This window comes from Neodiprion virginianus, chromosome 7 (genome assembly GCF_021901495.1).
Source record: "Neodiprion virginianus isolate iyNeoVirg1 chromosome 7, iyNeoVirg1.1, whole genome shotgun sequence".
NCBI classification, from domain to species: domain Eukaryota; kingdom Metazoa; phylum Arthropoda; class Insecta; order Hymenoptera; family Diprionidae; genus Neodiprion; species Neodiprion virginianus.
Window position 1 is genome coordinate 6,722,384 of NC_060883.1, and position 11,687 is coordinate 6,734,070.

The 11,687-nt window shown below is 41.1% G+C and overlaps 2 long non-coding RNA genes across 2 annotated transcripts; one reads left to right on the forward strand and one right to left on the reverse strand.

The window, feature by feature from the left end:
* The first annotated feature begins 1,149 nt into the window (after positions 1-1,149).
* LOC124309081 (uncharacterized) lies at positions 1,150-1,903 on the forward strand. The gene is made up of 3 exons (XR_006909168.1): positions 1,150-1,183; positions 1,365-1,436; positions 1,872-1,903. It is a non-coding gene; the product is annotated as an uncharacterized LOC124309081 (long non-coding RNA).
* An 8,864-nt stretch (positions 1,904-10,767) lies between these two features.
* LOC124308651 (uncharacterized) lies at positions 10,768-11,521 on the reverse strand. Its single transcript, XR_006909055.1, has 3 exons — positions 11,488-11,521; positions 11,235-11,306; positions 10,768-10,799 (listed from the first exon to the last, which is right to left on the reverse strand). It is a non-coding gene; the product is annotated as an uncharacterized LOC124308651 (long non-coding RNA).
* Positions 11,522-11,687: the final 166 nt, after the last annotated feature.

The following is an 11,687-nucleotide window of genomic DNA, read 5'->3' on the forward strand; positions in this document are numbered from 1 at the left end:
ATCAGCTGGCCGAATTCCTCAGTCTGGAAACAACCGCGCGGTAGAGCGGACGTATGAGAATCACGCTCCGCAGATTTCGAGTACCGAATTCTCTACCTCTTGGATCCTGCGCTCCGGGTCCGCTTTCTGGTGCAACTCGGGTTCCAGGCCAAGCGCTCCGTAATTTCTTTGCTCCAGGTCCGCCACCTAGTGGAACTCGACTTTTAGGAAAAGCGCTCCGAAGTTTCTGCGCTCAAGGTCCACTACCTGCAAGAACTCGACTTCCGGGACAAAGGCTCCGTGGTTCCTGTGCTCCAAGTCCGCTACCTTGTGAAACTCGACTTCCAGAACATGCGCTCCGTAGTTCTGGCTGTCCAGGTCTTTGACCTGCTAACGTTTGACCTTCACGACTAATTTTCCGTAGTTCTGGCTGTCCAGGTTCTGAACCCGGTGACTTTTCACCAAGCGCTACGTAGTTTGTGCGCTCCAGGTTCGCTGCCTGGTGAAACTCGACTTTAGGATTAACCGCTCCGTGGTTCCTGCACTCCCAAGCCGCTACCTAGTGGAACTCGACTTTCAGGACACGCGCTCCGTAGTTTCTGCGCCCAAGGTCCACTACTTGCAGGAACTCGATTTCCAGGACAAGGGTTCCATGGTTCCTGCACTCCAGGTTCGCTACCTGGTGCGTCTCGACGTCCTGACAAGCGCTCCGTGGTTGCTTCGATGAAGGTCCAATACCTAGTAAAAATCGACTTTCAGAACACGCGCTGCGTAGTTTCTGCGCTCCAGGTCCGCTTCCTGGTGAAAATCGACGTTCAGAACAAGAGGTCCGTAGTTCTGGCAGTCCAGGTCCTTGACCTGATGATTTGTGCCCTTCCGGGCTAACTTTTGAGTTTACAAGTTTGATTATTCAAAACGTCATGTGTTGTACTATCGAACCACTGGCCAATGAAATTACAATAATTTTTTATAACTTTCTTATAAATTTCTTGGTAAAATTTATCACTCAAAAAATTATACTATTCCTTACACAATATTTTTGCTGAGTTTTAATACAAAAAATATTTATTAGTATTCCAGGTGTAACCCAAGGTGGTTATCGGTGGTTGTTGGAGGTGACTGTTGGTGGTCGGAGGTGGACGAGGAGGAGGACGAGGAGGAGGAGGAAAACAAGGTGGACGAGGAGGACGAGGATTTGTGCTCGGTGAGTAAAACAGTTTTACAATATTCAATGGCAATTGTAATTTTAGTTTATCTAAAGTTTTGGAAACTTGTCACGTTTACAATAAATTATTTCAATTCATTTTTCGCGCAAGCACAAATTTTAATCCTTACACAATATTTTTGATGTGTTCTCATACTGAAAATATTTATTACTATTCAAGGTATATCCTGAGGTGGTTGGCGGTCGTTGGAGATGGCCGGAGGTGGACAAGGAGGACGAGGATTTTTGCTCGGTGAGTTTACCATTTTTATAGTATTCGATGAAGTAGGATCAGGATCAGAAGTGAGATCAGGAGTAGAAGTAGGATGAGGGGTGGATGTAGAAATAGAAGTAGGAGTAGGTGTAGTAGTAGAAATAGGACTCGGAGTAGGAATAGGAGTATTCGTCGTAGTAGGAGTAGGAGTAGGAGTAGGAGCAGAAGTAGGTAGGGCGGGGTGGGTCGTGAGAGGGAAGGGGATCGGCGGAGAGAGGGGCGCGGAGGGGCGGGAAGGGGATATTATCATATGAAGTTATCAGTAATAAGCGATTGCGGGTAAAATATTAGCTTACTTTTGAAAGTATTTATGAATATAGCCTCTATGAATATTCGTTGTTGGTATATAAGGTCTGGCAAAGTACCTACTTTCTGTAAGAGATGTTGAAGATTTTTAACATAATTATGTTTCAGTTCTGTGCCCCACCTAGTGATCCACTAGTACATATCCTCCGACGTGACATCGCTCTGCTACGTATGAAGAAGAAAAGATTTATGATGCAAATTGCTCCTCTCTTCTTGCCATTGTGCTTTCAGCCATTGTTGTGCCGTGTGTTTAAAATTTAGGACAGTATGTAATATAGAATAACAGGTACAGCTACGAATATAGGACTACAATAAATCTTATAGAAATGAGCTCTCATTGAGATTTCTCTGTAATTATAACTCGACGCGAGAAGGCAAAAATCAACGTAATGCCATCTGTAAGGTAATTGGACTCGTATTTCCACTACGAGAACTCGTTGGGCATTTTGCGGTGAAGTTTGAAAAATTGTTATACAAGAAATTGAATAACTATAAAAATGGATAAAAAATATTATCTCTAATAGTGAATATAGCTAATACAGCTTTAACCGTATATCGATTATGTTAATGATCTATTGTGACAAGATCGGAATTAGATAAGCTCTCTAAATACTCTTTTCTAGACTATTAATTTATATCATGTATATGTAAATGTATATTTCTTGAGTTTATACAATCAATGCACTAGGATTACCCTTGCCATGTTTTATGGTGCGCTTGTGTAATTTGTATATTATTAACGTTACGTTTCACTCTATTTGCGACAAGTTGTGAGTGTTTCTAATTTCTTGGCAATTATTTATGTACGTGTATGTGTATATATGTATATGTATACTTATGCATGCGTATATACATATATACACATATATAAAACTAGATTTTTACAATAAACACAGAGGTTTTAATATATTCACATACGGATTTCTGTGTAATTCGCATTTGTTCTTGTAACCCAATGTCCTACATACGATGGCGAAAATCGAGATCCAACTTAACTGAGTCTCAAAGCCCTGTTGACATAAAAGCAGCTATTTGATAGAAATTATAGTTTGTAGTTTACACAGCCCATTGCATGATATTTCAATTTAAATACATATGTTTCAATGTATTTAGGAATAATTTATCAAATATACAGAGGTCATGTGCAAATAATAAATGAATTGATTCGTCCGCAGTTTGATGTATTCATTAGAGCTTTAACAATAAATCTAAGCTTTGTTACTTCTTTTATTTTATTATGGATAATCAAAAACATTTCCGACTATTCGTGCTGTGGAAGCATGGGGATTAAACCAAATGTAGCAAAAGATTAGAAACAGTGTATGTAGAGTACGGGTATATTTCTAATAACGCAAACACGTGCCGCTAGCTTAGTTTTGACATATCTAGAATACCACGCCTTGCGAATTAGATTTCCATACAGAGATGAATAAGCGATTTTAAGAACTGCATTCTCGTTGTTGAATACTCTATGCCTCATGGGAAAAGAAAATCTGTAACGACGAAATTGATGCACCGGATCATCGTCGACTTCAACTTTTGAAATGTCCTACCATTTCCGAACACCTCCAATCATCCTATTTACCTATATTACTAGAGTAGCTATGATATGAAAAGAGGAGAATTATTCATTTTGAAATGGGATTCTATTCGACAGGCGCTCGATGTATCCCACAACATTAATATTCAAAATTATTCCAACAACTTTTCATTTGCTCTCTCGATCTTGAATTTTCATAGGCATAGAATCGAAACGCTGTTTTAGCTGGTCGCAAGTGAAGTATCTGCGTTGGGCGGAGGAGCGGAATTGTGTTTCGAAAAGTATTCGGATGGAAAAAAATTCAGAGTACTAATTTTGAACGAGATGAAATGGATGCTTCGTATATGAGACAGTATTTAACGCTGCGTAGTGATTTAAGGACCTAAAAAGGTGATAGGGAGAGAAAGAACGAAGCTTCTTAACACTTCGAGTGTTTTTTAACACACATTTGAAAGATACGAGCAGAATTTTTCATCGCCAACTGTCGCAGAACGGCAGCGTTATTAGCCGACCCGTTCACTGAAGAATATATCTTCAGTCAACGGCTAACCATCGAAGGGCCTGGCCGCTTGAGTCTGGAATCGGCAGGAGAGATAAAGTGTGTATTTCTTGTATGAAACGTAGAAAATCATCATACATCATATCATATCATCATACATCATACATCGTACATCATACATCATCATACATAGTATCAAAGTTCGAAACCATAGTTTGGATGTCGGATGTTCAGAAAGTGACGTCACCAATTCAAAATCAGCTAGCAGAATTCCTCAGTCTGGAGACAACCGCGCAGTAGAGCGGACGGATGAGAGTCGCGCTCCGCAAATTTCGAGTACCGGGTTCTCAACCTCCCGCATCCCGCGCTTCGGGTCCGCTACGTATTTCGAGTACCGGGTTCTCAACCTCCCGGATCCCGCGCTTCGGGTCCGCTACGCGGTGAAACTCGACTTCCAGGATAAGCGCTCCGTGGTTCCTGGTTCATGTTTACAATAGATTATTTCAATTCGTTTTTCGCGCAACCCCAAATTCGGTAGCTGTCAGTACGCTCATAAAATTTCTCGACTTCCAGGATAAGCGCTCCGTGGTTCCTGGTTCACGTTTACAATAAATTATTTCAATTCGTTTTTCGCGCAACCCCAAATTCGGTAGCTGTCAGTACGCTAATAAAATTTCTCGACTTCCAGGATAAGCGCTCCGTGGTTCCTGGTTCACGTTTACGATAAATTATTTCAATTCGTTTTTCGCGCAACCCCAAATTCGGTAGCTGTCAGTACGCTAATAAAATTTCTCGACTTCCAGGATAAGCGCTCCGTGGTTCCTGGTTCATGTTTACAATAGATTATTTCAATTCGTTTTTCGCGCAACCCCAAATTCGGTAGCTGTCAGTACGCTAATAAAATTTCTCGACTTCCAGGATAAGCGCTCCGTGGTTCCTGGTTCACGTTTACAATCAATTATTTCAATTCGTTTTTCGCGCAACCCCAAATTCGGTAGCTGTCAGTACGCTAATAAAATTTCTCGACTTCCAGGATAAGCGCTCCGTGGTTCCTGGTTCACGTTTACAATAAATTATTTCAATTCGTTTTTCGCGCAACCCCAAATTCGGTAGCTGTCAGTACGCTCATAAAATTTCTCGACTTCCAGGATAAGCGCTCCGTGGTTCCTGGTTCACGTTTACAATAAATTATTTCAATTCGTTTTTCGCGCAACCCCAAATTCGGTAGCTGTCAGTACGCTAATAAAATTTCTCGACTTCCAGGATAAGCGCTCCGTGGTTCCTGGTTCACGTTTACAATAAATTATTTCAATTCGTTTTTCGCGCAACCCCAAATTCGGTAGCTATCAGTACGCTCATAAAATTTCTCGACTACCAGGATAAGCGCTCCGTGGTTCCTGGTTCACGTTTACAATAATTTATTTCAATTCGTTTTTCGCGCAACCCCAAATTCGGTAGCTGTCAGTACGCTCATAAAATTTCTCGACTTCCAGGATAAGCGCTCCGTGGTTCCTGGTTCACGTTTACAATAAATTATTTCAATTCGTTTTTCGCGCAACCCCAAATTCGGTAGCTATCAGTACGCTCATAAAATTTCTCGACTACCAGGATAAGCGCTCCGTGGTTCCTGGTTCACGTTTACAATAATTTATTTCAATTCGTTTTTCGCGCAACCCCAAATTCGGTAGCTGTCAGTACGCTAATAAAATTTCTCGACTTCCAGGATAAGCGCTCCGTGGTTCCTGGTTCGCGTTTACAATAAATTATTTCAATTCGTTTTTCGCGCAACCCCAAATTCGGTAGCTGTCAGTACGCTAATAAAATTTCTCGACTTCCAGGATAAGCGCTCCGTGGTTCCTGGTTCACGTTTACAATAAATTATTTCAATTCGTTTTTCGCGCAACCCCAAATTCGGTAGCTGTCAGTACGCTAATAAAATTTCTCGACTTCCAGGATAAGCGCTCCGTGGTTCCTGGTTCACGTTTACAATAAATTATTTCAATTCGTTTTTCGCGCAACCCCAAATTCGGTAGCTGTCAGTACGCTCATAAAATTTCTCGACTTCCAGGATAAGCGCTCCGTGGTTCCTGGTTCACGTTTACAATAAATTATTTCAATTCGTTTTTCGCGCAACCCCAAATTCGGTAGCTGTCAGTACGCTCATAAAATTTCTCGACTTCCAGGATAAGCGCTCCGTGGTTCCTGGTTCACGTTTACAATAAATTATTTCAATTCGTTTTTCGCGCACGCCAAAATTCAGTAGCTGTCGGTTTGCTAATAAAATTTCTATAACTTTACAATCTTCTCATAATCTTTTTGGTAAAATATGTCGATAAAAAAATTATATGAAACCTTACACATTATTTTTGATTTGTTCTCACGCTGAGAATATTTATTAGTATTCGAGGTATAACCTGAGGTGGTTGAAGGTGGTCGGAGGTGGACGAGGAGGAGGACGAGGAGGACGAGGATTTGTGCTGGGTGAGTAAAACACTTTTATCATATTTGATGGCAATTGTAATTATATTTCATCTGAATTATTACAAACTTGTCACGTTTACAATAAATTATTTCAATTCATTTTTCGTGCAAGCACATATTCAGTAGCTATGAATAATCTTATACAATTTATCATATTATTACTTAATTAATTAATATTCCTATAATATTTGATGGCAATTGTAATTTCAATTCATCTGAAATATTACAAACTTGTCACGTTTACAATAAATCATTTCAATTCATTTTTCGTGCAATCACACATTCAGTAGCTATGAATTATCTTATACAATTTATTACATTATTAATTAATTGATTAATTACATTAATCCTTACACAATATTTTTGATGTGTTCCTATACTAAAAATATTCATTACTATTCCAGGTATCACCTGAGGTGGTCGGAGGTGGACGAGGAGGAGGACGAGCTGGACGAGGAGGAGGACCAGGTGGACGAGGAGGAGGACGAGGTGGACGAGGAGCAGGCGGGGTGGGTCGTGGGAGAGGACCTCTCCTCTCCTCAGAGGAGGGGCGGGGGGGCAGGGAAGGGGGGGGGAGGTGGGCGGGGAGGGGGAAGGGAAGGGAAGGGGAGGGGGGAGGGAGGGGGGGGGGGGAAGGGGAGGGGGAGGGGGGAGGGGGAGGGGGAGGGCGGAAGGGTGGTAGGGCGGGAGGGAGGGAGGGAGGGCGGGTGGGTGGGAGGGAGGGCGGGGTGGGAGGGAGGGAGGGTGGGCGGGAGGGCATGTAGGGGGGCGGTACTGCTCTATTAACTCTAACGGGCTAGCATCGACATCCGTCCTCCACTCTCTCCCTCCCTCCCGCCCCGCCCTCCCTCCCTCCCACCCGCCCTCCCTCCCTCCCTTCCTCCCGTTCTCCCACCCTTCCGCCCTCCCCCTCCCCTTCCCGCCCCCCTTCCCGTCCCGCCTCCCTCCCCCCTCCCCTTCCCTTCCCTTCCCTTCCCTTCCCATCCCTTCCCCCTCCCCGCCCACCACCCCCCCCCCTTCCCTGGCCCCCCCCCCCCCCCCCCCCCCGCCCCTCCTCTGAGGAGAGGAGAGGTCCTCTCCCACGACCCACCCCGCCTGCTCCTCGTCCACCTCGTCCTCCTCCTCGTCCACCTGGTCCTCCTCCTCGTCCAGCTCGTCCTCCTCCTCGTCCACCTCCGACCACCTCAGGTGATACCTGGAATAGTAATGAATATTTTTAGTATAGGAACACATCAAAAATATTGTGTAAGGATTAATGTAATTAATCAATTAATTAATAATGTAATAAATTGTATAAGATTATTCATAGCTACTGAATATGTGATTGCACGAAAAATGAATTGAAATAATTTATTGTAAACGTGACAAGTTTGTAATATTTCAGATGAAATATAATTACAATTGCCATCAAATATTATAGGAATATTAATTAATTAAGTAATAATATGATAAATTGTATAAGATTATTCATAGCTACTGAATATGTGCTTGCACGAGAAATGAATTGGAATAATTTATTGTGAACGTGACAAGTTTGTAATAATTCAGATGAAATATAATTACAATTGCCATCAAATATTATAAAAGTGTTTTACTCACCCAGCACAAATCCTCGTCCTCCTCGTCCTCCTCCTCGTCCACCTCCGACCACCTTCAACCACCTCAGGTTATACCTCGAATACTAATAAATATTCTCAGCGTGAGAACAAATCAAAAATAATGTGTAAGGTTTCATATAATTTTTTTATCGACATATTTTACCAAAAAGATTATGAGAAGATTGTAAAGTTATAGAAATTTTATTAGCAAACCGACAGCTACCGAATTTGGGGTTGCGCGAAAAACGAATTGAAATAATTTATTGTAAACGTGAACCAGAAACCACGGAGCGCTTATCCTGGAAGTCGAGAAATTTTATGAGCGTACTGACAGCTACCGAATTTGGGGTTGCGCGAAAAACGAATTGAAATAATTTATTGTAAACGTGAACCAGGAACCACGGAGCGCTTATCCTGGAAGTCGAGAAATTTTATGAGCGTACTGACAGCTACCGAATTTGGGGTTGCGCGAAAAACGAATTGAAATAATCTATTGTAAACATGAACCAGGAACCACGGAGCGCTTATCCTGGAAGTCGAGTTTCACCGCGTAGCGGACCCGAAGCGCGGGATCCGGGAGGTTGAGAACCCGGTACTCGAAATACGTAGCGGACCCGAAGCGCGGGATGCGGGAGGTTGAGAACCCGGTACTCGAAATTTGCGGAGCGCGACTCTCATCCGTCCGCTCTACTGCGCGGTTGTCTCCAGACTGAGGAATTCTGCTAGCTGATTTTGAATTGGTGACGTCACTTTCTGAACATCCGACATCCAAACTATGGTTTCGAACTTTGATACTATGTATGATGATGTATGATGTACGATGTATGATGTATGATGATATGATATGATGTATGATGATTTTCTACGTTTCATACAAGAAATACACACTTTATCTCTCCTGCCGATTCCAGACTCAAGCGGCCAGGCCCTTCGATGGTTAGCCGTTGACTGAAGATATATTCTTCAGTGAACGGGTCGGCTAATAACGCTGCCGTTCTGCGACAGTTGGCGATGAAAAATTCTGCTCGTATCTTTCAAATGTGTGTTAAAAAACACTCGAAGTGTTAAGAAGCTTCGTTCTTTCTCTCCCTATCACCTTTTTAGGTCCTTAAATCACTACGCAGCGTTAAATACTGTCTCATATACGAAGCATCCATTTCATCTCGTTCAAAATTAGTACTCTGAATTTTTTTCCATCCGAATACTTTTCGAAACACAATTCCGCTCCTCCGCCCAACGCAGATACTTCACTTGCGACCAGCTAAAACAGCGTTTCGATTCTATGCCTATGAAAATTCAAGATCGAGAGAGCAAATGAAAAGTTGTTGGAATAATTTTGAATATTAATGTTGTGGGATACATCGAGCGCCTGTCGAATAGAATCCCATTTCAAAATGAATAATTCTCCTCTTTTCATATCATAGCTACTCTAGTAATATAGGTAAATAGGATGATTGGAGGTGTTCGGAAATGGTAGGACATTTCAAAAGTTGAAGTCGACGATGATCCGGTGCATCAATTTCGTCGTTACAGATTTTCTTTTCCCATGAGGCATAGAGTATTCAACAACGAGAATGCAGTTCTTAAAATCGCTTATTCATCTCTGTATGGAAATCTAATTCGCAAGGCGTGGTATTCTAGATATGTCAAAACTAAGCTAGCGGCACGTGTTTGCGTTATTAGAAATATACCCGTACTCTACATACACTGTTTCTAATCTTTTGCTACATTTGGTTTAATCCCCATGCTTCCACAGCACGAATAGTCGGAAATGTTTTTGATTATCCATAATAAAATAAAAGAAGTAACAAAGCTTAGATTTATTGTTAAAGCTCTAATGAATACATCAAACTGCGGACGAATCAATTCATTTATTATTTGCACATGACCTCTGTATATTTGATAAATTATTCCTAAATACATTGAAACATATGTATTTAAATTGAAATATCATGCAATGGGCTGTGTAAACTACAAACTATAATTTCTATCAAATAGCTGCTTTTATGTCAACAGGGCTTTGAGACTCAGTTAAGTTGGATCTCGATTTTCGCCATCGTATGTAGGACATTGGGTTACAAGAACAAATGCGAATTACACAGAAATCCGTATGTGAATATATTAAAACCTCTGTGTTTATTGTAAAAATCTAGTTTTATATATGTGTATATATGTATATACGCATGCATAAGTATACATATACATATATACACATACACGTACATAAATAATTGCCAAGAAATTAGAAACACTCACAACTTGTCGCAAATAGAGTGAAACGTAACGTTAATAATATACAAATTACACAAGCGCACCATAAAACATGGCAAGGGTAATCCTAGTGCATTGATTGTATAAACTCAAGAAATATACATTTACATATACATGATATAAATTAATAGTCTAGAAAAGAGTATTTAGAGAGCTTATCTAATTCCGATCTTGTCACAATAGATCATTAACATAATCGATATACGGTTAAAGCTGTATTAGCTATATTCACTATTAGAGATAATATTTTTTATCCATTTTTATAGTTATTCAATTTCTTGTATAACAATTTTTCAAACTTCACCGCAAAATGCCCAACGAGTTCTCGTAGTGGAAATACGAGTCCAATTACCTTACAGATGGCATTACGTTGATTTTTGCCTTCTCGCGTCGAGTTATAATTACAGAGAAATCTCAATGAGAGCTCATTTCTATAAGATTTATTGTAGTCCTATATTCGTAGCTGTACCTGTTATTCTATATTACATACTGTCCTAAATTTTAAACACACGGCACAACAATGGCTGAAAGCACAATGGCAAGAAGAGAGGAGCAATTTGCATCATAAATCTTTTCTTCTTCATACGTAGCAGAGCGATGTCACGTCGGAGGATATGTACTAGTGGATCACTAGGTGGGGCACAGAACTGAAACATAATTATGTTAAAAATCTTCAACATCTCTTACAGAAAGTAGGTACTTTGCCAGACCTTATATACCAACAACGAATATTCATAGAGGCTATATTCATAAATACTTTCAAAAGTAAGCTAATATTTTACCCGCAATCGCTTATTACTGATAACTTCATATGATAATATCCCCTTCCCGCCCCTCCGCGCCCCTCTCTCCGCCGATCCCCTTCCCTCTCACGACCCACCCCGCCCTACCTACTTCTGCTCCTACTCCTACTCCTACTCCTACTACGACGAATACTCCTATTCCTACTCCGAGTCCTATTTCTACTACTACACCTACTCCTACTTCTATTTCTACATCCACCCCTCATCCTACTTCTACTCCTGATCTCACTTCTGATCCTGATCCTACTTCATCGAATACTATAAAAATGGTAAACTCACCGAGCAAAAATCCTCGTCCTCCTTGTCCACCTCCGGCCATCTCCAACGACCGCCAACCACCTCAGGATATACCTTGAATAGTAATAAATATTTTCAGTATGAGAACACATCAAAAATATTGTGTAAGGATTAAAATTTGTGCTTGCGCGAAAAATGAATTGAAATAATTTATTGTAAACGTGACAAGTTTCCAAAACTTTAGATAAACTAAAATTACAATTGCCATTGAATATTGTAAAACTGTTTTACTCACCGAGCACAAATCCTCGTCCTCCTCGTCCACCTTGTTTTCCTCCTCCTCCTCGTCCTCCTCCTCGTCCACCTCCGACCACCAACAGTCACCTCCAACAACCACCGATAACCACCTTGGGTTACACCTGGAATAGTAATAAATGTTTTCAGTATAAGAACACATCAAAAATGTTGTGTAAGGATCAATATAATCAATTGAAT